At 39.2% G+C, this 25,660-nt stretch overlaps 1 protein-coding gene and 1 pseudogene across 3 annotated transcripts in view; both read right to left on the reverse strand.

Annotated features, from left to right (window-relative positions):
- LOC105834932 (gastrula zinc finger protein XlCGF7.1) overlaps positions 1 to 25,660 on the reverse strand; it is a 63,354-nt gene that overhangs the window by 19,502 nt on the left and 18,192 nt on the right. The gene's annotated exons all lie outside the window — the stretch shown is intronic.
- On the reverse strand, positions 271 to 3,287 carry LOC105834925 (annotated as a pseudogene).

Genomic DNA, 25,660 nt, shown 5'->3' on the forward strand with positions numbered 1-25,660 from the left:
ATCAAATGCTGCGTTAATCCATGAGATAACTCATAATTATATCCTACAAAAATAGCATGAAACAATCTATTGCTAATGATTTTTCAAGTATCGATATATTTTCGATAAATATCACATGAATATCATATAATATTATTTTATTCTCGCATTTTCATTTATTATATATTTAAATATATAAATATTTTTAAAAAACCTATCTATTTAAAAGATTTTTGTCTCTTTAAATTTATTATTAGAGTATAATGGGATTAAAAATAATTATTGCATTCATTAAACTATATATTTACTAAAGCTATAGCAGATAAGTTATAGGTAAATTATATGTTAACATTTTAAGAAGATAAATGAATCTAGCTTTCTAAAAATTAATGAAACACGTTTTCAGTGAATATATTACGAGTTTATCTTTGATTTAATTAATTCTCGCGCAGACACTTCTAACCGGACACATTTAGTATGCGTTAGTTTTTTATCTTCCATTAATTTGTCTAGCAATTATTCAAATGACTGCGTGAATAATTACGCAGCATTCGTTCAGTTTGCCGTGATAAATGATCTATCTGCGATAATTATCTTAGTTTGATTAATATTTGACTACCCGCTGATTATTCAATTACGGAAAAGTATTTCGTTATGCTTAATTGAGCCCTCATGTAGGCATAATAAAATGGCTATTAAGTAATTACTTGTTGATATAAAAACAAGTTAATACATATATCAATTTTCAATCGAATAGAACATACGTATTTCAATGATTAATTTTAATGATTAATTGTAATATCTTAATTAAAGTGTAAAATTAAAAAATGGGTGCTACTTAGGAAATGATAATTTAACTGTACATTTAATTACTTATAGCAATAGCAGTTGGGCAGTTTTTCGACTCGTGCATTATTCGTGATCTTGGGGACCAACGAAGAGATACAATTGTCCCCGAATAATTTCGATATCATAAATAACAATTCCGCGGATTTCCGGGTGGACCCCCGTCCTCCAGAAACCGCAGAGACCCGGCAGGAAAGATGATTGGCGACCGGGAGGGAGAAACGAGTTTATCCGGGTAGAGTCGCCCCCTGCGCCTCAACCCCCCGCTGTCGAACGCGCGATGGGAATAAAATGTGAAACTGTAAATTGTGCGTGGAAAGAATCGGTCCCTGGGCGGTCGTGGCGGTCGACCATGCTTTTCGTGGAGTAGTCGGGGGTGGAATGGCGAATGGGGGCGGAAGGAGACTGGACGGATGGCGGGAAGCAGCGTGAGAGAGGATCGGTTCTCACTCTCGAGCAAAAGGCGAGGATCTTCGAGGATTTAAATGCGCGTTCGAACGAGACGGAGGGTGTATCTCTCGTAGATTCGAGGGTTGGAAATTTGTTAGGTTATGTCGGACTATCACTCCCTAGTGAATATGAAAAAAGAATTCCTCACGAAGCTTTCAAGGGTCGACCAGGGTTGGAGGCGGTGTGTCGGTGTTCCTACCGACACCCCTTGCTTCTGTGAGCGGTCAGTTCGTGGAGGTGGAGGTGATGGTTGTACGAAGAAAGTTGGTGGCCGGAGGGTAGAAGGGATGTAACACGGTGCCAGGAATATAAAGCGAGGGATAAAGGAGATGGCGGTCACATATGCGACTCGTAAAAGCTCTTCTGAAAAGCTGCATCCGTTCTGCCACCATCCTGCTCTCTTTTTCCTCTTTTTTCGCGATTCTGTCGGAGGAAGAACCCGGCCTCCTCCATTCCGACGACTTTCACGCTTTTAACGTCGTTGTGGTTGATCAGAAAAATTTGGCTCTGAAATATGATTTAACGTGATAACGTGAAAAATATTTACGTATTAATTTATAATTTATCCTTATTAGAATTTATGTTATTTTTATGTTTTACGATTGCCGATTATGTGCATATAAAAATGTATATTAAGAGTAGAAATAATTCATACTGTTTCGTATTTTTAAAAGAGGAGATATTTTTTTATATCTTAAGACACTTTTCTTAAATAATATTAATTGGCGCAGTTCAAAGATAGTCGAGTTAAAAAAAAAGCAAATTAGCGGCATGTCACATGCCAGTAAAGCGTGACCGCTTGCATAGCCACAGGTCAGTTCCTGGGAGCATGGCGACATTGCGTTTCTATGGGAACGTGGCTTATCCCGGTTATCTCCCGATACCAGCGAATATTAAGAAATGCCGTTCTCGAGTGGCATTTCCGTACATTTGCGGACGGAAAATGAGCCATTCGTTTACCGATCGGAATGAGGCACTGTCTATGCATGGCACGGACGCGCCACCATCCAACTGTCTCATAAATAATCGTCCTCCTCTCTTAGCCTAAATCTCCTTGCTCTCTTTTCTTTTCATCGCCCTCTCGCTCGCTTTCCCTCCCTGTCTAGGTGCGTGTGTATTTCAGGATACCACACGAGCTTTCTAGAATAAAAAGGATACATAACCAGAATATGGCAAGAGATATAATGGGAACGATGTGTATGGGAATGCGTAATTGCGTAAAAGACATCATGAAAGAAATTCATCGTGAATAAAGCTGGAATTATTTTTTTCGGTTATTGCATTTTCTCTATTTAATATTAAAATCTAGCAAAAGTGTATTTTTTAAAAGATAAATAACATATCTCGATGACGGAACGGGAGAGCTTATTTGATAAAAAAAATTTTAAGAAAATTTTACATGTGTTTGCCGTAGTAAAAAGAAAACATCTGTTTTAGTTCAAATAAGCTCTCCTGCTTCCTTTTGTTCCTTTTCTCTTGCACCATTCCTTTAACTTCCCAGACAAAATGACGAGTTACAAAAAACATCTCGTTTTGAATGCGACTGCTTTTTGCGGTAGTACTGACCAACGCTTCCAGACAATTCTTGGCGGGTTTGTCGATCGTTTAATCGTCCATTTCCACCTGTCAGCCCGAGTCGATGGAAGCACAAAGGCGATCTCTATCCTAAGGAGAAACTCTCACAAGAAAACGCAACATTCGGCTAGGAGGGTTGTGGGAATGGGCAGAGAGGGAAAGAGGATGTGCGGGCAGAGCAAGAAGAAGTCTGACATTCGAGGAGTCGACAAAGATTATGAAGCGCATACTGCGGCGAATAAAAATGGTTTCCACGGCGGGGGTGAAGCGGAAAACAGAGACATTGTTCGTTGCAGGGAGTTCTTGGAAGATGCTCGGAGAAGAGGAGAAAGCATAGTTGGGCTAACGATAAACGTCTTGCGTTTAATGCATGGCGTACACAATCTTACATTATATTTTATCTTATTTTCGTTCTTTATGCGGTCAATTAAAAATCTTAATTATTAATTTTTATTGGAATAAAAAGGAAAAGTACAAAGAAATTGTACAATAACATTTCTTAAAAATCTATTCTACATATTACATAAAAATATATTGAAAACTATTAAGATTATTATTACACTTTGTGATCTTCTAGCGAATAGCTATATATGTATGGTGTATCGCGCATATTTAACATCGGTGCGTTATGCATTGCGCGTTATAAAATCAATTATAATTGCAATTTTGCCCACGCATAGGGCGGCTGGGGGTGTTCAGAAAAAAAACTTACGAAATGCAAATGACATGCAAGATTCACGCAGATTGTGGAAAGCAGATAATGGATTCTTCTGAACGATGTTCGTGAAGTGGAAAGTTTAAAATAATTAATTGTACTTAACGGTAGTGACTCGACGAGATTGAAGCCAGTAAAATGCGTTCCGCTTCTTACGCGCCGGCGCGTCGGATTACCGCAAAAATAAATAATATTTTTTATGGTGCAGGAAATTGCCATCCCGCATGTAATAAGTAGGCATCCAAGATGATGATTGTTAATCAGGGAATCAAATTATACCAGCGAGAATATCTTCGCGATCTTACGCGTCCATATATGATGCTGTAATTGCAGAGTATTCTAATTCGCATGGCATTCGGTATTCATAAGCGCTTGCGAATACGAAAAGAACTCTGAGATCTGTTTATATTACATTTCGATATACATCAGGATGCATGTCCTAACAATGCAACGTAGAGTCAATAAATACTTCCAGCAAAATAAGTATGTGATCGATTTGTGGCCGTGGTGGTGTAAAACTGCGATTATGGACGAAGATGAGAAAGAGATGTGGGCCCGAGAACTTGAATGACGCCAAGACCACGCAGGATGAGTTTTCTTGCTCGATGGACACCTTTTTCTTGCGCCGACTGTGTGCTACATGGTCGCCGCGACACAAATAGCGTATGATTGAGTGAATGCCGCGAGGGATTTACCGGCGTAGGAATGGCGGAGTGAGTGAGTTTCGAAGTGTGTGCTGTGACAAGGGGTAGAATGGTAGAAGGAACATAAACATTTAGCTGTACCGAGAGGGCGCCTCGTGCAGCTTTGTGGAAGTGTAACAGCCCCTGAAACGATGTTGCCGAATATACCATCTCTTTTTTCTTCACGAAATTTTTGCTCGGCTCGTGAAATCTTTGAATTTTTCTTTTGTCTTTTGGATTTTATGCTATAAAGAAGATTTATTGTTTCAAACGTTAAATAAAAATAAAAGTTGTTAATTTTTAATACTTTGCATGTGAAGTTAACGCCAACACAAAATAAAGTACTTTATATTTTTTTCTGTAGCGCAGATACATTCTCTAAATCTGAAATGTCTTTCTAAAAGAGAATTAAAAATTGAGCTTGCACATTTTATTGAGTCATTTATCAATCTCTTTGAGCTTTAGAAGAATAGTTACTGAAATTAAGAAAGTGTAAAATATAAAAATAGAAGTAAAATTATGTTACAAAATTAATCGAACATACATCCATATTTCAAAAATTAAACTATAAGTTGTGTCATCATCGAAACTTTTCGCTCTTTTCCATTTCGAAATAAACGAAATTATCGATAGTTGGCGGGGTCGATCAAGTATAAGCTGTAACCCCTGAACTCGTGTCGCGTTCTCTTTCTCTCTCCCCCTCCCTCTTCCTCTCTTTCTTTCTTTCGTTTTTCGCCGTCAGTAAAAACGGAAGCGGGAGGGCTTGGCGGTTTCTGGTTTATCCAGCGTTTCTACCCGCGTATCGCGGTATCCTATCGTATCGATATGACTTCCCTGAGGGTCGCTCAAAGTAAAATCATTAGTAATGCTATTGTCCTCCATCCTCAACCATTCTCGTTCCCCGAGACAACTGATGCTCGACGTGCCTGCGGCCCTTTTTTGCAAAATTTGAGCGATGAAAGGCAAAAGAAATCGATTATTCAATCTTTTTTTATCTTGTAATCGTAATAGACAATTTTTTGTATCACTATATTCAAAATTAATATGAAATATTAATTAGTAGCATTAATACAAAAATATAGCGTGAAGCTTATCAACGTTACATATTTTTGTTTTAAACAGTTATTATTTTATACATTAAATTAATTAACTAATTTAAATTTATTTAAATGAGAAAAACGAAACGTCGACGTATTCGTAATATTGATTTCGAAACAATTTATAAATATATAGCGTAAATGCATAATATTGAAAATAGGCAATGAAGTAAATATTTGTTTCATATTTTTTAAATCACACGAGTATAACAATAATAACACATTAAAAGAGTACATTTATATGAAGAAGACTAATAATTCCTATATAATTCCAGTAATTTATTTGGCAAATTGACGAGGAAACTCGTGCGTCATAAAGTAGAACATCTCCAAAATGGCCCAACGATATTTTATATCGATCAAAACAGTTTTCATCGAGCACTCAGCATCGCACGCATGGCCTAAAACGTTTCAAGCGGAAATTTTTCACTTTGATTCCAGTATTTATCGGCACTCGTTACGATCACTGTAATCGACATGCAATTAGCCCGAGCAGATTAATACCGCTCGAATACTGGTAATGGGTACTTTGCCAATATGTATGTAGGTGTGCATTTCGCGCACAAATACAGATGTAGACCTATTATGAAAGAGATACAGGGGCCGTCCGTTGCACAACAGGAAGAACAGAACGAAAAATGAGCCATGTCCATCCAATATTTTAAAAGCGTGTTATATGTAGAGCTGAGAGTATATTCTGATTTTATATATAACGCAATATGAATAAATAGCACAAATTATTCGATTGTGAAAATCATATTCGTTGACATACAGTTCTGATCTTGTAATAATTACTAAGCTAATAAAAAATTGTGCACATGTTAAAATAAACTATAAAATTATACATTTTTATTTATATTAAATATAAGTAAACTTTTATACGTAACTGCATATTATGTTGTTTGTATATTTGGTGAATTATATCTTTTGGTATTTAAGAATATAAAATGTATTATTTTATATGTAGAGTCTTGCTTACATTTAATTACTGTTTCTTATTCATTGTCAAGATTAAAAGACGATATTTTTGCATTTTTATACACAGTTGTTATTTTATATCGCCAGCTGCGAGTCGTCGTACAAAATCGGAACAATCGGAATTTCGTATAAATGATACTGTCGCGAACGGTAATCCGGCGCGCATTCTAGACGTGCTATAGGACATCCTACAGCACAGCGTCTCCGTTCGAGACGACGAGAAGATACGACGCCCATTCGATATTTCGCGAGATATAATATAGATACACGTGCGCGATATTCCACCCGTATACGTATCGATACAGAGAGAGGTAGTGGGTAGGTAGAAAGGTACGGGGGAATATGATGCGTTCCTATCCAGATATGTGAACGACGCAGATATAATACAGGTACGTACCTATATACGGGATGCCCGAGTCCGGGGATTCTCTGCCGCGGACGTCTGCTTCACGATAAGATACGGCGCGCAGCTCCGGTCCGAGATCTCTCCGGTTTTGCAGAAAATTCGCGGACCCCCTTTATCGGGTTTCCTGATAGCGTTCCTTTTTTCCTTACGGGCGGTGGCGCGAGGCGGGACGAATCCGGGGGAGGAAAAAAGGAAGTTGAAGTCTACGCCGGAGTGGATATCGACATTTGGTTCCGTATAAACGGTTCGAATCAGATTAGAAGCCCGATCGCTGGATGCCAGCAGCGACCTCGATATAATCAAAACGAATTTTCGACGATTCTCTTGATAGTTACGATGTAATAACTGTCGCTAGCATAAGTTGTCTCAAGCATCAAGAACTTATAAGGCTGATGCTGAGAAAAATTGGGGAAATGCTGGAAGAGTGTCGATAACGAGGGAAATATTGTTGATCTTGTAGACATATAACAAGTAATTAGTCACTATTAGTCTTATTATCAACCTAATAAGATCTTTCTTTACATCGTTTATTACCGAATTGCAAAAGTTAATTGCGTTATAATTGGATTGCGCGGATTGATTAGTTTTTCTTTGACGGACAACAAAGAGAATTATCAGCTTTACCTACGAGATGGACCATGGGGCGAGGACCAGTGGAATTTAAACGTTATGTCGGAGATTTTAGATTAGATACCGCTTGCATCTTGCAGCATGTCTGTCGGTTACCCTTCGACGGACGTTGAACAAAACAGCAATCAATAAAGACGAAGTTAGTATCTGTACGACGGATTCCTTCAATCAAATTAGGAACATCAAAGTACCCAGCAAGGCGAAGGAAAAGGACGAAAGGACGAAAAGGTGGACGAGAGGAGATCTTGTGTTGGGTAGAGATCGACATTCTTCGAAGGGTAGCTGCCAGGAATTAGCCTCTATCTCCAGAATCCGAACCCCCGAGACAAAGAGCCATCCCCCGTCTCCTCTTCTTTCTAACCCCTGACTCTCTTCGTCATCTTCCTCAGTCCGTGTACCCGAGCGTCCTCGTGCTTCCTGATATCAGCTCGCTTAAGGAATCGTCTTGGGCGTGGTCATTGAATCGAGTTCCAATAATTTACCACCAAAATGCTAAACCATCCCTGAGATGGAACGTTATCAACGGTCTATAAATTTTTTTATTTGCGAAAAAATGTATGCGTATGTTTGCGTGTATTTATATGGTTATAGTTTTTCTCTTAGGCAGAAGAAAAGTATATAAATAATATAATTTAAATTATAGCTTGGAAATTGTGTGGCTTGTTCTCGTAGTCACCTCAAAGTTTGCCGGTTTTATATGTTACATGCATATACGAGTTACGATAAAATGTAAAAATTGCATCAGAAAACATTTAAGGAAATCGGAATTTTTAATTGTGACCGACGTCGCAGGGAAACCTCCCATATCCGTTATAATTTTCGCGCGATACGTTCCTCGCTAAAAATGCACGCACGGTATTATCTCGTAATTGCGCGGCGCGCAAACAATCAGAATGAAATACTCCCGGTCTGTTTGATGTCTCAGCACGCATGGTGCGTGGTCGGTTGATGAGCCGCGAGTCATGCGCACGTCCGTAAAAATCTGGCGAATCGCCGCTTTCCGCACGATATGTGGCGCGTGTCGTTATTATACATTTATTTATTATAATGCCGCGATTTCCCGTGTGCCGTAGAAGCGAATGAAAATTGTGCGGTGCAGAAATAAAACGCCGACAAACGCTATCTATAATGAAGTTTACGATGCTTTGTCTATGAGGTCATGTGTAGTAATAAAAGTAGATTAGTAACAGTAATAGGTAACAATCCTAATAGACTAACAATTGCGGCAACAGTAATAACAAAGGTAATAAGAGTGGCAATATTAAATGGAAATTGCAGTAGTTGTAATTAATATTTCAGAAACATCGTATAATTTTACACGAATATTACACGTTGCGGAAAAGTAGCAAAAAAAGAAAGGGAATGCAGTTTTAATTTATTCGACTATATTATATAGATAAATAATGAAAATATGAAATTGCATATTTTTTTGAAGCAATATTAAAATATGGGCATTAAGTTTTATCGTAATTGAATACTACAACAATATTTAAACACGTAATGGCAGCAATAAAACGAAGAAGCAACTTTTCGATATCTCTTAGATAACGCGAAATGAAACATCTCGGAAATCCCTCGTTCGAATAAATGCGAACACTTCGAAAGGGAGTCTTAACTCGCAAGCGGGCAAATCTCCCTCGATCGCCGTCTTCTCTTGCGCCCGACGAACGCAGCAGTCTTCTCGAACACATCGCCATCGTAGAAGCTCTCGATCGCACGATCGGAAGTTCCAAAAATCGTGTAAACGACCCGCTCCTAGCTACGACGTCGGGTGGAGTGTCGTTGCGCTGGGAGTGAGAAAGATTTGACGCGTAGACAATGGCCGTTGCATCTTCGAGCGATACGACTAGAAGAGGGGGTAGCGAGGGGGTCCTGGTAGTTGCAAAGACGGGGTGATGGCAGGGAAGGGAAGGGAAAAGGAGCTTGCGCAAGCGCCCCCAGGAAAGTGGCGGCATAAGCGGTCGCACGGGAGAAACCACCCCGGCGGCGGTGGTGCGGCTGGTGGGCTCGAGACGGACGTCTAAGGGAAAGAAAGAAAGAGAGAGACAGCGGGAGGCAGCGAAAGACGGGGGCGAGTAGGGGGATGTAAATGCCCCCGTGATGTATCGGATCGATGCGCCAGACACCCCCTCCCTCCCCCCGCCTTACTACGCGACCTAAAAACGTTCTCCGAGGCAGGAATGAGTTACGGCTATCCTTTTCCTTTCATCGTAATTTCGTGTCGGCCGGCTGGTCTTATTCGACTATCGAGAAATTCGACATCTTCGCTACAACGAGTCGCTACAAGGCACGCCAATCAAATCAAATAGACCAATTTTTAATCTGAATGTTGGAAGGGTTTTAAATATTAGGAAAAAAGAAAAGTCAGTTTTGTATGAAAGTTACGGAAATGGTGTAAATGATGTTAGCGTCTATTAAAGAGGTGTAGATTTCAATTTGCAACTTTCATTAAAAACGATCAAGCGTACATCCTGAACGATTGGAGTGTCGCGCGCGAGACTTGTAATAACCGCGTTTAAGCCCGCGATGATACTGCCGAGTATCGTTATAGGAAGTTCCCGCCGTAGTGTCGAGATTTCCTCGTTTGCCGAACTTTTTTGTACCGAATCTCGACAACCGCCGCCGGTCCCATCTCGCCGCGCCGACAGTACATAGCCGCGCCACATACACGCGACGATACGGCCTGGACTGTACGTCCCGAGGCAAGTTTACGGATAGATACATTTTCTGCGAGAGAGCCAGAGGCAGAGAAGCGCAGCGGCAAGCGAAGTTACTCGGAATTGCGGGCGAGGCGACGATGTTCGTGCTTTTACTTGCCGACAACTTTTCTGCGACCGGAGGGACGGCTCTCTCGCGCAAAAGCCCCCAGAACACCATCGACGGGAACCGACGTATGCTATTAATGAACATGTGTGAACCCACCATCTTGCGCGCCGGGCAGTTTTCACGGCATTTCCAGGGTGACTTTTAAGTTTACGATTTGCTTCTTAGTTTATGCTGTCGTTGTGTGTCACAGGGTCTTTGAGAAATTAGTTGTTCTAGAAGAAGGCTTCCTATATCACTATTATATATCCTAAACTACTATTTTTTATTAAATTTCTTTTTTGCAAATATTTTATAAAACGCCAAAAGTTAAATGTGCAAATTTTTTTAAAGGGAAAATATTTATTACAGTTCTAGAATATGATTGAAGAATATGCAGCTAAAGATATGTGTCATACGAGAAATGGTATTGCGGTCAAATACGACATTAGAGAAATCTCAAGAAACGCGATTTTACTCGTGGAACACATGTGACAGCGTTATTCAAAGCTCTTATCCGAGGTTTCACATCGCGGATTTCATTGGGGTCGATCATTCTATCGCACGTTATCAGCGCGGGATTAAAAAGTACAATTGTGCCACGTGCGCGTCATGTTTCGCCGCAGCCATCGAGCCGTCGATCGCGCGTGCACTTTTCGATTCTCGCGCGTACACAGATCTACATTTATTGATAACGTTGACGTTGAATGCAATAAAGCAACGGTAATTGCTGAGTTAACTTATGGCTGCGTCTGCTCATTAGCACCCGACGATGCGGCTACTTTAATTAGCAAAGCCGAAGGTACCCCGCAGCGCGCACGTTCCGTATAAAAGTCGGCCTTAATGGATGACCGCGATAGCGTTTAGCAGATGCATTTTCATACGGCCGCCGGCAATGACGTACTCACATCCGGATGAGCCAGCAACGGGGTAAAGGATGCGTACGGTAAATGCGCGTACATGCCGGGCGCGGTGAGAGAAGAGAGAAAATGATTTTATCGAATCTTAAGGCGCATGTTATTTAGACCGTTTGTTGTCTGATAATTAGGGGAAAATCCGAGCTGCAGTAGCGTAAAGTGGAAAATAATTACTGCGGTAAATATCAAAAGACCGTTTAAATACGCCATTCATTGCGTTTACTATACTAATGCATCATCATCATTATGCGTATATCATCTTTTATATGTTGTATAAAGACTAATGTAAACACTATGTTTTTTAAACTGAATTAAAATTTTAAAAGCAAGTGTTTTATCTGGTGTTCGATCTGGAAACGGTATTTTAAAAATTCCGAGCGTTGTCTCCCTCAAAATTTTGAATTAAATTGTAGTAAATTATTCCTTTCTTAAAAGTTTTTTTAATATTTTGACAAAATATTGATATTAAATTTTAATAATCTATATTTGTGTGTTTAATAATGTCTAAAAAAGTAAAACAAAATAGTTAAAATAATTTATATAAAAGCGCATTTATATAAAAGTTTATATATGTAAAAATTGACATTATTATTTAATTCAACATCTTTTATTAAATAAAAGTATATATAAAATAATTCCAATTTCTAACGAACATTGGATATTCGTGTGCACATCTATATGTTATCTAAATAAAAATTACATTCTTCATATTCATATAAATGCACTGTGTGCTGCATATTCGTCGGTCTTGACGAGCAAGTTTAATAAACTGATATACCAACCAACTCTATAAGATTCTCTTTCCCAGAATTCACTGTAAAGAAATTATTGCGAAAATATTTTAGCCTTGTAAAATATATGTAATTATTTAATATCAAGGGTTCATTACTATAAAATGTGTTTTTATGCAATTTTTTTACGACGATTTGATTGGTGATAACTTACGCGAATTGCGAATAGAAGTAGAGCATTTATTACGAGAATTGCAAATAAAAGTAGAGCATTCCCTAGCGGAAAATTAAAGAGGCGCAAGTGCAGTTTTAAAAAGGGGCTTTCTGCATATTAACGACGGGTGAGGAAAAAGTGAAGTAACGTACAATAATATGCATCCGCTGCCAATGCATTTTTATGCAGGTGTATAACCGACACTCACTTGTGCTGGAAGAAATTATAACTTGATGGCGATAAGAATATATCATAATATGCAAATGGTGAAAAACAATATTGCACGGTAGTAGAAATATCTGCTCATGATTATTTATGGTTAGACAATGTACGAGCAACTCCCTGCAAGCCATAATTTCGTCGAAATCTTATATGATCGACCCGCGATCTCTCGTTCAGCGCGAAATGCGTTATGTAGGAACGGCGCGCAATTGCGGAAAATTAAAGGGAAATACGGCAGATAGGCGATCTCGATTATGCCCGCGCTAAATATAGAAGCAGACCGCACCAAAGATATTTAATTACGTACATATGCAACATTCTTCGTGGCGGTACAAAAAAAATTTTGCGTGCTTTCGCGAAGCAACGTCCATAAGATTTCCGCGTTTCCTCGACGTCTGTAAAAGTGATAAGACGTGTCGCTTTGCCGTGCCTTTGACAGCATATATCAGATTCTCTTTACTTCGAGATATGATCTCAAAGAAAGGGAGAATTAATGAGTTCTCATTAAACACGAATATTTAGATCTTCAACGCGGAAGTTTGTTTAGTGCAGGTGACACATGTCTTCTCTCAGTAATTTAGAGAAGGCAGATGTTATCAAGTAGCCTTTAATTAGAATATATTTGTTTAATCTGATGAAATAAACAAGTTTCTCTAAAAATAGGAAATTTTTAGCGTATTCTGATTTGACGGGAATATTTTAACGATTAGATTATCATTTTCTGTGCGTGTGGCATATACGTTTTAAGAGAAAAATTAAAGGCATGGAAATAGATACATACACCATTTTTACGACTGATAAGAAACACTTGTAACGCATTCGAGAATCTTAAGTAGGCAAAACCATCCCCGTTTCGTCCCGTCACGCGATCTTTCAGTTAGCATCAGCACCCCCAGGTGTTTGTGAAGATTAGCAGAATATCTGCTGCAAACACGCAAAGCAAAACTTTGAAATGTGTAGTTAAATTTCCGTGTGACTATGACATATGTAATAATATATATTAATGATATTAAAAAGACTATTGATAAAGATTATTTTAGACATGTTGCGCCGTTTTCTTGTAAATAATTATGTCATATTTTTTGTTGAAAATATTAGAATTTATTCTATAATTTACTATTTAAAGATCTTTCATCCGTAAAGCATTCAGATAAACGTTTTCGTATGAGGGAAGCGCACGTTATCGTTTCAATGCAAACCATCTAACGAACCATTGATTCATTCTGCTCCCACAGCATTCATCCTAAACGGATTTGGCTTCATTAACCGCCCGTGGACCCACCCCTATTGCAACCCCCACAATTTTCTCCGACGTAGCGAGCACGACATCCTTTCGCATCGTAACTATGGCAACAATACCAAAGGCAACCAGAATTATGACAGACATGAGAAAACGTCGCGCTCTGAAAAGCACAACTTTAACTATCAAAAAACTTAATCAATACTTAAATTAATAAATTTTATTTACAATTAAATAATTTTTGAAAAATAAGTTACAGATATATATGATGCGCGTGTGTGTATGTGTTAACAATGTAAACGATTTTCACAAGGATTAATACTTTACATCTTGATATAAAATTGTCGCATTAATGATAGGTGCACAAGGAGTGTACAGTGAATCACGCCTCACAGGAATATCAACCAATCAAGTTTCTTGGAAGGAACCCCCTTCATAGTTTAAATTACAAAAGGGAAGGGTGCGATTCAGCCTTCAAAAGGGTCACGTGCGCACATGCGCGAGACGTATGTAAAATTAGAGGGTTGCTGTCGACCAATAAGCTTGCTTGAGAATGTAAAGGGTGGCGTATGCTGAGATACGCAGAGTTTAAATAGGATAATTCTAAATAATCAATAAGAAATCTCTTTAACGATTTATATTAATTTACTCTCCGTTTATAATTAATTTTCTTTTATCATTTTCAATTACTTTTGAATTTAAAAAGTTATAGGAAATAAAATTGATTAAATATATTCATATTGACTGAATATAATACATATAATACATTGATTAAATATACACATAATAAATAAAAAAAATGCACTTTAATAAATTAATGTGATAATTATTTTGACATATATTTGTAAAGAAAAAATTATGGTGAGTCAAAGTAACTATCGATTGCTGACCTGTAAAACTGCTCAAATTTAATCACATTATTTGAGCAGACGCGTCAACCTATCAAAAAGCTGGAGATCATTTTTTAATTTCTATCAAAGTAGGACGAGAATCGCGACCCTTTCACAAAGGGTTGCACACGCACATGCGCGGCACGCATGCAAAACGGGTAGGACGGGGTGAGGTAGCCAATGACGAGGCTTTAAAGTTAATTCCAGTCCGTCCCTCGTGAACCATCGCAACCACTCTGGAAAAAGGCCGATCCAAAGGGCTCGTCCTTATCGGGAGGGAGCAGGCAGTGAGACTTAAAAAATGATCCATCGCTACCACCAATCACGCGGCGGGTGGTAGCGAGTCCCTCTCTGATTGAGACGAGCTTGCAGCGCGTCTGGAAAACGATCTGCCCGGTGCGGAACCGCGGGGAGAGAAAAGTGTTAGCCATAAAGCACGATCATATATCAGCCCGAAAAATATTATCGTGCGCGCAGTCGATACTGCGTGCTCTGCGCGTCTGCGAAAAAAATCTCCGCCTGCAACTACTCGTCCGTTCATCTCGCAGCTCTCCTGTACGTCGAAATAATTTTGAATCTTATACATTTTCAACGTTACACATGTATTTCAAATGGTATTAATATTTCGGCTAAATAATTGAGGATATAATTTTCGCGAAGATGAAAATTTACTTTGTATGATTAGATTTGTTTAAAATTTTATTTTACGATATTCAGCATGTTTGCATTTAGATAGATGAATAAACGTGAGAAGGTAAATAAATGCGGTTTCTTCGTACAAGATCTGCCGAAGCAGCCGATAAGCCGATATCCCATGATTACTCTAGAACCCGAAGGGTCTAAGTACGAAGATCGAAACATTCTTTTGTCTAGGAAGCTTAAAAGCTCTGTTGTAAAGTAGGGTACAGGTCCCTCATAAGATCCTCTTAACGTCTCCGGAATATTATTTGAACAGTAATCTGGTAAAATAAACGTGGTTTTAGAATATAAACGTTAGAACGCTTTTTATAATCTTCACATCGCACTTGTTAGGTATTTTGATGAAAGTGTGATAAAACATTGCAAAAATCATATGTATTTTGCAATTAAAAGCACGAAATATATAAAATGTTCTTAAATAATGTTTTGATTAATAAAAAATGAAGAATTAGTGGTACGAAAGAAAAAATATCCTACAAAAGGGTTACAGCATATCAATAAGATGAGAAATTCCTATTATCAGGCGCGTATATATCCGTTAGAAGTAAAAAACGTCATTAACGTCCACGACGACGGGCACGACGCGGAGGCCCGCGCGACGCCAAGCGGAAGGCAAAGCGAGCAGCAAAATAAAAGCTACTGCGGAGCCGGCTGGCGTTATAGACATGCTCGCGCCTCCGTCTCCTCGCCGCCCCCGCGTTCACTCGCTGCGGGGGTAGTTGGCGTCCATTCCTTCTTTCTTTTAATCTTACTTTTCCCGCAAACGGGCAGCCAGGCGTTAATTCAACGGCATTGATTGCCACACGGCAATCCCCCACCGGTTCTGTGTGAACGACCGAGAAAGAGAGGGGGAGAGAGAGAGAGAGAGAGAGCGAGAGGAAACAGAGAATGAGGGGGTGAGATCACCCCTCCGCTCCTTGCTCTTCCAGCGTCGTGCTTGGTAAGGAACGACGCTTCTCCTCCCTTCTCCGCGTCTTCTTCGATCCCCCGCAGCACTCGTTTCCTCGGCTACATTCTTTTACTCGGCTACCCGGCTACTCTTTCGAGTCACAACACGATGGGAATGCTTATTTCCACGCTCCGATTACGATTCTTGAAATCGCGATAGAAATTCGGCGGTATAGTGCCGCATTTGTGTTTCTAATACATCAAGATGTTTTATCTGCAAGCTAGCTTTGTTGTTTCCATCTATTTCATCTCTTTTTCAATTTTGCTGCCGTTCTTTATCTTGGATACATGTGCCTTTTACAAACTGTTGACATTGATGTAAAATAAAAAATATGTTCGTCGAGAGTAAATTCAGCTATATAATATAAAGGACAGATTGTAAAACGCCGAAAATGAGCGTGATGTAGACGCGGTTTACCAGGTGGTTTTAATATCACGCGTAATAAGGAGGTGAGCGGCAACTTTATGACGATGGGCGAGCCCGGCGCTCTCGTTCGATGCAAACGATCGAGATAAATGGTCCAAAGGGTGTGGACTCGAGATCGACGAGAGTGTCCCTGGGGTTGCCGGCAGGAACATCGGGGGAGACACAAAGAGGGAGAAGAGACGATGGGAGAAGAAGGTAGGGGTCGAGTGCCCGGGGTCAATCTATAATAAAGCTGGCGTTATCTCGACCGGCTAGCGTGAACGAAGGCTAGAGGCTCGTAAAAAAAAAGGGAGAAACGCTGCTTAAGAACGGATTACGGGAATGAAATCGGAGAACCGATGTTCGCACAGAGTATCCTGCAGCGTCAACTTTGAGGGACGCCTGCGTCGCGATTAAAAATGAAGTCAGAGCGTGTTGCTAAACGTAGAAGGGAAAATGGAAACGTGAGACATCCCGTTATTATCTATTTGATACGTAAAAATAATCCATTTAATCTTATGAACACATATTTTGTTGCAACAAAATTTCTTTAATAATTATTTTACTGTTTAAATGTATCTTTAGCTTACAAGCGTTTCAACTCGATCGTTAAGTAAATCGAAGCGTAACTAAATAAAGTAACTTTTAGAAACATAGTAACGAGTGATTCTTGTATGCTGACTTTTTCCTCGAACTTGCCATGGTCATCGTTATTCCGAACGATTAAGTGCAGTTGTTAGCAATAGGTAATCCAGTACAATCGCCGGATGCTGGAGATACTGAGGGGAAAAATTGGGAAAATCTCGGAGAGTCGCAAGATGCACTGGCGAAACAGGTCATGCGGTCGTGATATTTTTTCACAAGACATTTCTAAATAAAATAGATTTCAATCTCGAAGTAAAGTACACTCAAAGGTAATTTCAGCGATTACGAATCAATAATTGTACGCAGCGCGCATATCTAATCGTTGCAACGAAACGGAAATTACACATTCGTTTCTCGTAGGGTGCGCCACAACCCTTGCTCGGGTATATCAGATCCATTATTATGTTACGCGGAAGAATCACCTGTCTGCCTACCTGTTACTTGAGCTAACGCGCGTGAAACTCATTATAATGCATAAGGGACGCACCGACTAACCCTTTATGCTAATACCGCCGAGGTAGATGTTACACTGGGGTGATTATTATCGCGCATTTTAAGGCTCATTTACTTAATGAGCCGCACAATATGCACGTTTAAGGTACCATTTGCGCTCGAAAATGACCACTACGGTATTATAACACGCGATGACAATTCTCCCATTAGTTACTCTAATCGCCATTATGCATTAATTTCTCTCGTTTACACGTAATATTATATAATATTATCGTACAATGCATAATCATCGCATTATAACAACGTGTAACTACCGTGTATTTTATATCATGTATTAAGATTTATATACCTAATGTCCTCGTATAAAACATAAATAATACGTTAGATGTTTAAAGCTGATATTTTCTAAATTTAAATGAGTGCATTGAATTAACATGCATTCAAAACTTAAAATCACGCTTTTATGTCGTTCATAATAAATTTTATGACAAACTTCGCTCTGAGAATGAAATTTTCTTCCGTGATATCCGGCCGTAATTTCGGTTATTACAGCTATATTTCGACACACACCGTCCTGTGCTTCTTGCGGAATCCATAATAACCGACCCCCGCAGCAAACAATACAAAAATTATGTTCACGAGAGTTCTGCAGGAGTTTTGCAATCTTTTCTCGTAGTTTCATCTCGAAGCGTGTCGAGAGCCCGCCGTTTATTCGAGACACATGACGAGCGGTTGCGCGGATATACATTGGTGAAGTGTATACGTACGTATATCTGTGTATCTAACTAGCTATGTGTGCACAGGACTGCAAAAATATATATCTCGAACTTACGCCCGCCGGTAACTTTCTCGATTTAGAAATGATTTGCGAGCATTGAGAAGAAGTAGCAATTTCTTCGTTCCGAAAGCACAGGATGCCGATGTTCCCCGATGTTCGTTGCTCGCTTATTAGCTTTTAATCTGTAGTTTTTGCATTTTATCGACAATTTCTCGGACAAACGCGAAACATTTCAGTTATTGCGTTTTTTTTTTTTTTAAGTGCAACCTTTGCTGACGTTAATCTATTTTAGCACAAACAATGTGTTCGCGATAACCAAATGCAGTAATATAAATCGCGTCACTTCTACAATTTAGAATTTAGATGATTAGTCTCTGTTTCATATTTTAAATGCATATTTCGATATATAAGATGAAACAGTTTGATATAAAAAATGTTATGAATTAGAATGGTTTAAAATTACATTTTATCAAGGAAGTAGAACGCGCGAGAAATTTTTTGCTCAATACTACGGAATTTTTAGGTCTATCTCACGCGTGCAGATATACACAGGCCCTCGTCGGTGGTGCAGCTCCATCATAAAGAGTGCCCTCATCCCTATCGTAACCGGAGTTCCTGCGATCTCGCGCCCTCGAACGAGGAGGTTTCTTTTAATTAAACTGCCCCCACCTTTCCGCCTAGTTATCCCGCCTTTTCCAGCAAAAACGGGATTCTCGAGAGACATAACAACCGGCAGGCACGCGTTATCAGTGCTCACCAGCGATCCAAGCACCTCTCCCCAGCCAGTTTCCATCCCTTCTGACGCAGATCCGACTCCGGCTTTGTTAAAACTCACTCTCGGGCTGTTAACGATGACATATCCCATCGTCAGGATGTAATAACGTAATATCGTAACACGTTCGAAAATAGCGGAGAATGAAAGAGGATTACGAGCTTTAAGAGTTTTTGCAAGTGTCGGAAGTTCGATCGATCGTAGCCTTTTACCGCAATATTTTAGCAACGTGATATTTTTGTAGATCACATGCACCGAAGTTTGTAAAATCTCCTCTGGATCTCTATTTGTTTCTAAAAACGTTGCTTTAACGTTTTGGTCGTATTGCATACTCAACTAGCGCATATCGATTCATCTTCATCTGCAGCGCGAAGACGTAAGCGAAGCCGTGACTCACGTTTCTCGTCGGAAATAAAAGGGATCAAACGCGACGGTATAGATGAGGACAAAGTTACGAAGCTGGGTGTCATGCTGCACGCTCATAATCCCGAACAACGTTTCGCCGCACCTTCGTACCTTTGCTCTCGCTTTCTTCTTTCCCTCTCCTAAGCGAAATTACTTATAATATCTGTCAGCGGACAGACATGGCCGATGGCGCCGTTACCATCGTGCTGCAGCAATCCCTTGGAGAAATGCTCTCTTTATTATCTATCAGAAGCAATCTACCGAACACTTTCCTCTTTACTTCTTTTTCCTTTTGTTTTTCCGTTTGTCTTCTTCCTATTTTCGCCTCGGGCTTAAAATTCGAGGTTAATTTCGGAGCGAGTGTTGCTTACGTTCATTACAATTCGTCGGAACTATGATTGGTAAGCAATTTCCTCAAAAATAGCTTTTTATACGCGGAACGATTGATTCGGTATGATTATATGAATTCTTCTAGATCGAAGTGAATAGATGATCTTACACGTAGTACAGTAACAAAGTTTTTAATTGCAAACTACAGGATAGAATCTTGAATATTTTTACTTTATTTTTCATGTAATAATTATTATATTTTACAATAATATTAGTATTCATTTATTTCGCAAATATATTGGTGAGGCATATACATACGTGTATATCTGTGTACCTAACTAAGTCGCTGTACATAGAATAAATATTTTATTTAATAATTTGTCTTTAATATATTTACATTAATGTTACAAATGCAATTTAACTATCACGTCGCCTTGCAGTCTTTAAACCAGTTTCATGACAAGTATGTAAAGATTGCGGCATTAAACGCGATTGGTTCCAGCTGCAGCAAATCCTCCCGCGCTATAATACCGATCAACAAAGAAATCGGACCACATCGGATCGCTCGGCGTGCAGCTCGGAGTTGACGGCTTTTCAGGTTCACTAGGAATGCCTTGAACGTCCCGGCATATAAACCGGCCGACTAATTTAGACCGACTGTCCCGTGAAATTACTGGGGCTCGGGGGTAATGAGAGGGTGAATGGTGAGGGATAGGCCAACCCTTGGACAGTGGCCGGCTAATCACGGCCGCTCGTTAGCGAATTGAATGCGCCGCCAGTCGTATCGGGCGGGTAGAAAGTCAAAGAGAGTTCTTTTCTGCTTTAAAAAGAACCTCGGCCATTGCCGTGCATCGTCTCTCAAAACTCGGCACGTTCGCAACCGCCATCACGATAGCGAATCTCCCAGGAAACAGTCTGAAATACTCTTATTTCACAGGATTCTCAATTGACACAATGTAACAATAATGACGACACGTCTTACACCGCTGTAAATACTTAATGTTTAATTCTTTGGAATGTTGCTTTGCACGGCAAATGGTAATTAACAGCAAAGTAAATTAATATGCGACCTAACAATCATTTTGTATAAAAGTTTGAACTTTTCATAATTGGGATTATTAAACGTAAATATGTATAATACATAACATTAATTCATGTTAGCCGAGAAATAGCGAGAAATACATTTAAATAATTATGTTTTTCTCGTCTAGTACCATACTGTTTCTCGCTAATCGAAAATTTGAGCGAGTCCCACGGTAAATACCATGGGATTTACGGAGGAATTGTACAATGCATCGATTGTCGCTAACTTAATGGACACCCTATATTTGCTCATTAACGAACCCTCTGTCGCGAATCCGGAGCGCTTCCACCAACACGAAGGTAACGCTGACAGACGAGAAGGATGCTGAGAAGAATAAGGAGAAGAAGGTGAATCCAGACGGTGGATGGAGATGGGAGGTAGAAAAGGAAGAAGAAGAAAGACGGGTCCCTCGTTACAACTTCTGCGAGGAGAGAAGCAATACGTCCAGCTTTCCAGCGACACAAATTACGTTTTCGAAACTAGCAAGCAGTCGTAAAATATCGCTCGCGGCGTTTTAAATCGCTTCAATAAGAAAACGAACCACGGTTAATTAATCGCGCGCGACTATTAATGATTATAAATTGTTTTCTACAATCGCCGTAATTGATTGATAATTAATTCGCCACATTTAAAGCTATCTTCGTCAACATATCTATCACTATTAATTGATTACTTGGGGATAGTAAATGTTTATTTGTATTATCGTTATCGTTCAGCAATAAAATTAAATTCTACATTTCTGTCTACTATAGTAAGTTTCTTCGATTTCGTGGACAAGTTTTCAACACCGCAAACATCATTCTTCTTGCTACTGTGATCACGACGGATGAGACGGCGCGGCGGTGCTATTGCAAAGAGGAAAAGAAAAATCGGATTCGATTTCTTATCAACAAAATTGTCTGTCGATTTTGTTGTTCATCTCATTCCTTCTTTTCTGTTTCTTCTTCTCATTGATCGTTTCGTGAATATTCATTATATCTTTTGTAAAACATTTCGTAAAGAATGTAAGGAAACGAGCAAGTGTAAGGATCATTCGAATACATTCACTTTTGATCTTTCATTGACTTTTTTTAATTGTACATACAAGTTTTTTCCACGATTGATTTGTCGTAATTGCCCTTTGGTAGCGTATAACGTTCGGTATTTAATTAACATGGAATCAATTTATAGTACTGGCCGAGTTTTGTAAAGCAGTAATCGGCAGAAAAAAAGAGAAGAGGGGAAGATAGTCTCCAAATTTTTTTGAAAAACTTGCGAAAGGTATTTTAGATGCCGATATAAAATATATATTTATAATAAAGATGAAGATAAATGTTTAACATGAATAAAAATAAAATGCATGTGAATTGATTCAGTTCTTAGCACATTGCATGTCTGCAAATATTATATATTGTTGGAAAAAAAGAAAGTAAAGACCCAAAGCTCGATCTCGTTGCGACAGTTTGAAATTGATACAAAAGAGTTTCTAGCTGGCGCTTTTCTTGTTTTCCGCGTGGGGTGAAACAGTAACGTTTAAAGCGCCGAGCGGCCGCCACCTCCTCCGCTGGGAGGGGTGGATGAGGACCTCGCCAAATATTTGGTTAGTCTTTGATGGGCTTCGAGAAAGGACAAGGAAGGTACCAGCAGCGTGGCGCGAGAGGAGGATCCGTGCAGAAGAAACGAAAAGGTAAGGAATGGAAAGGAGGGGTAGAAGATCCGAAAAGAGGGATGAGGGAAGAGGATAGAGGAGATGGAGGCGCGTGCTAAGGTCCACGAACGGAGCGGCGGATGAGCCGTAAGAGCCGGAGAATGCCGGGCATTTTTATTGGTTCCAGCTTTGGCTCTCCTTGAAACTCGGGAAGCCGATCAGCCGAACAGAAGGATCGTCGAATCTGATCTCATATGTGCCTATATATTCCCTTTTCCCTCGGTTGGCGCAAAGGTAAAGGGAGATTTTGGGGGTGTAGGTATACGCTTATCGATGATCGTTGTGTAGAATTTGGACACTTAAAGTAATTGAATCTTCATGTGATAGTATGTATTATGAACGATTCGAATAGAAATTGAAAAAAAAAAAGCTTATAATACATAATTTCTAATAAATTGATGGAATCTAAGCGTAATATAAATGCATACCTTCTAGTATAGTTATATACATAATATTTCTTTAAATTAATATATCTTTATTTATACTTTTATTTATATATTGAACTATTTTAAAATTATATTTAATATCAGTAAAGTCAAGTTGCCCGGTTTCAGAACGTAGGATGGATTGCACTGGAACTTTTACAATCAAGTTCCGACTGGCCACTGGGGGTATGGGAAAACTTCATTCGCGATACACATTTTCGCGATGTTCATTCGCGATGGCGAAGCATCGTGGACGCGATTCTGTAAAAATACACGGTTTTACCTCGAAGGTATATCACCCCGCTGCCTATATTCCCACCGCTCGCTATCCCCCGCTGTACAATAACATCCCGCTCTTTCCGCTTTTGTATTTTGTAAGTCAATTCGAAACATGAATCGTATAATAATTCAACGGAGCTAAGGAAAACACGACGGATATTATTCGTCCCACCTAGTCCGCCCCTCGAACGGACTCCATATTTATGGGAACGCGGGGGTAGTTTGCGGAACGTTGGATTTTCGCATTTCCGTGCGTACGTTTTATCGCTTTTAAAACACGGTCGTGGTTATTTTCACTATAAACGTACCGAGATCGGAGGGGGAACTTGAAGATTTAGAAATAAAGATCAATCTACACACAGTGAACGTTCGAAATGTGTTAAGTCTGCAAAGAAAGACTTGAGGCAGTTTTATGCTTTAGTATGTATATAATTAAATGAAATAAAATTAATGAACAAGAGAAATAAACAAATTATCTTAATTAATAAGTTTCAACTTGATTGCTCGTTCTCAAATAATGTTTATCTTGAATAATGTTTATCTTGAATAAACACGATGCTTTAAACAATGTAAAACGAGAGGGAAATTATTGATAAATGCACAGATTCTCCTCCCTCCCCCTTCTCTCTTGATCTTTTGCCTAAAATTTTACCGGGTAGGCATGGAATAATGTATGTAGTTCGCCATAGAGGAGCGAACTAGTTGCAATTCCAATGAGAAAACTGAGTGCTATGTGAGCTTCGTATCTCGACGGATTTCTGTCTTCTCGCCTCTCATACATATTGTGATTACTTCTCAGGGAAGAGGAGAAAGCGCGAGGAGAGGAAGCACATATACGCTCACATTTACTGAAGAACGGTATAACGAAGATGCATGTTTCTCTACAAACATGGCTATAAAGGCGTAAGGAAAAAGAATTTGTAATTTAGGAAATATATCTTTGCGTAGAAAAATTGTGGCGCGCGGTAGATTTCTAAATACCAAGCGGACGTACGTTACGCCGTTTCTCTAATAATATTGCTCGCGTATAATCTTTAATCTTTAGCAAAACGAATGTTTTGAGAAAATGAATAGTCGTTTCAACTGGCGTGAGATTAAAGTAGACTCTAAAAAGCGGGCTCGCGCGGTGATCGATCGATGACGATAACGAATCGTTTCGTACGTACAGCAACAACGATCTTATCGATGAAGTTTCCATTTCCGTTTGCTTTCCCGTTTCTCCTGCGGTAGTCCGTCCGTCCGTCCGTCCGTCCGTTCGAGCTTTCCCTATTCACATTTTCTCTATCCCATCCCTCTTTTCTTTCCTTCCGTCTCTATCCCATTTTCGTGGACCGTTCCCGCATTCTCCTTCCTTCCCCGCTCGATATCCGGACCGATGCTAAATAGCAGAAATATAATTCCGTGAGTGCGAGGAAATTGCTTTATCGCGCGGAATAATGGTCCGTATTCACATGTAACCCTCGTAAGTCTCTTCCCCGATACTTGCACTTTTCGGAGATTGCACGTGGCGGTACCGCCGAACCGCCCACGCATCCTCTTTGCATCGTTCGTCGCATGAATACGCTGCTCCATGTAGGACTATACTGTAGCAATGCATCGGAAAGGAGGGTACGCTGAATGGTCACAAATCGAACGTGACAGCTCCGCCGCACGCGCTATATCGGCTACGTTCTGACAAATACGGAAAATCAATACCTTGGCTATAACGTGTTACTCGATCTGTAGTTGCGAATTTCGAATGTTTAATAAATGCATGTTTGAATCCCAAATATAAATATTATAATAGAAAAAATTTGTAATTTTTGCTAAAACGATGAACATTTTTAATTATGTAAATTTTTCAATTATACAAAAAATATACGTAATATATACAATATATCTACAACGAGATAACGAGTTAAAGTTTGATATTGTTAATAATATCGTATCGATGATTTATCATACATATATTTTAGCTTTTAAGTAAAAATTATAAACGATTTATCAAAGAAAATGATCACAAACGTAAGAAAGAATTTAACTATAGAATATAAAAGCTTAATTATTTTATTATTATTGTTATTTGTACAATGTACTAAGTGGAAACGTAAATGTATAAACACGTAAGGTAGTTCAAAACTAAATTTAATTATTAACTAATTCAAGTATTGATATTTAATTTTCATATAAAATATTTGGACAGTTTTCTCGAGTTAATACCAGTAACAATACATCGGTTTATATGCCATAAGTCATATGACATATTTTATCCGGCTATTGCGCCGAAAGATACGTACCTGCAGACAATTTCTTTTGCACTTGGGCCCGTGGCGAGAAAAATTGTTAAGAGAAATTTTCCTGACTTTAAGTGACATTGATGTACGAGCGTAACCAA

Source organism: Monomorium pharaonis, chromosome 8 (assembly GCF_013373865.1).
Source record: "Monomorium pharaonis isolate MP-MQ-018 chromosome 8, ASM1337386v2, whole genome shotgun sequence".
NCBI classification, from domain to species: domain Eukaryota; kingdom Metazoa; phylum Arthropoda; class Insecta; order Hymenoptera; family Formicidae; genus Monomorium; species Monomorium pharaonis.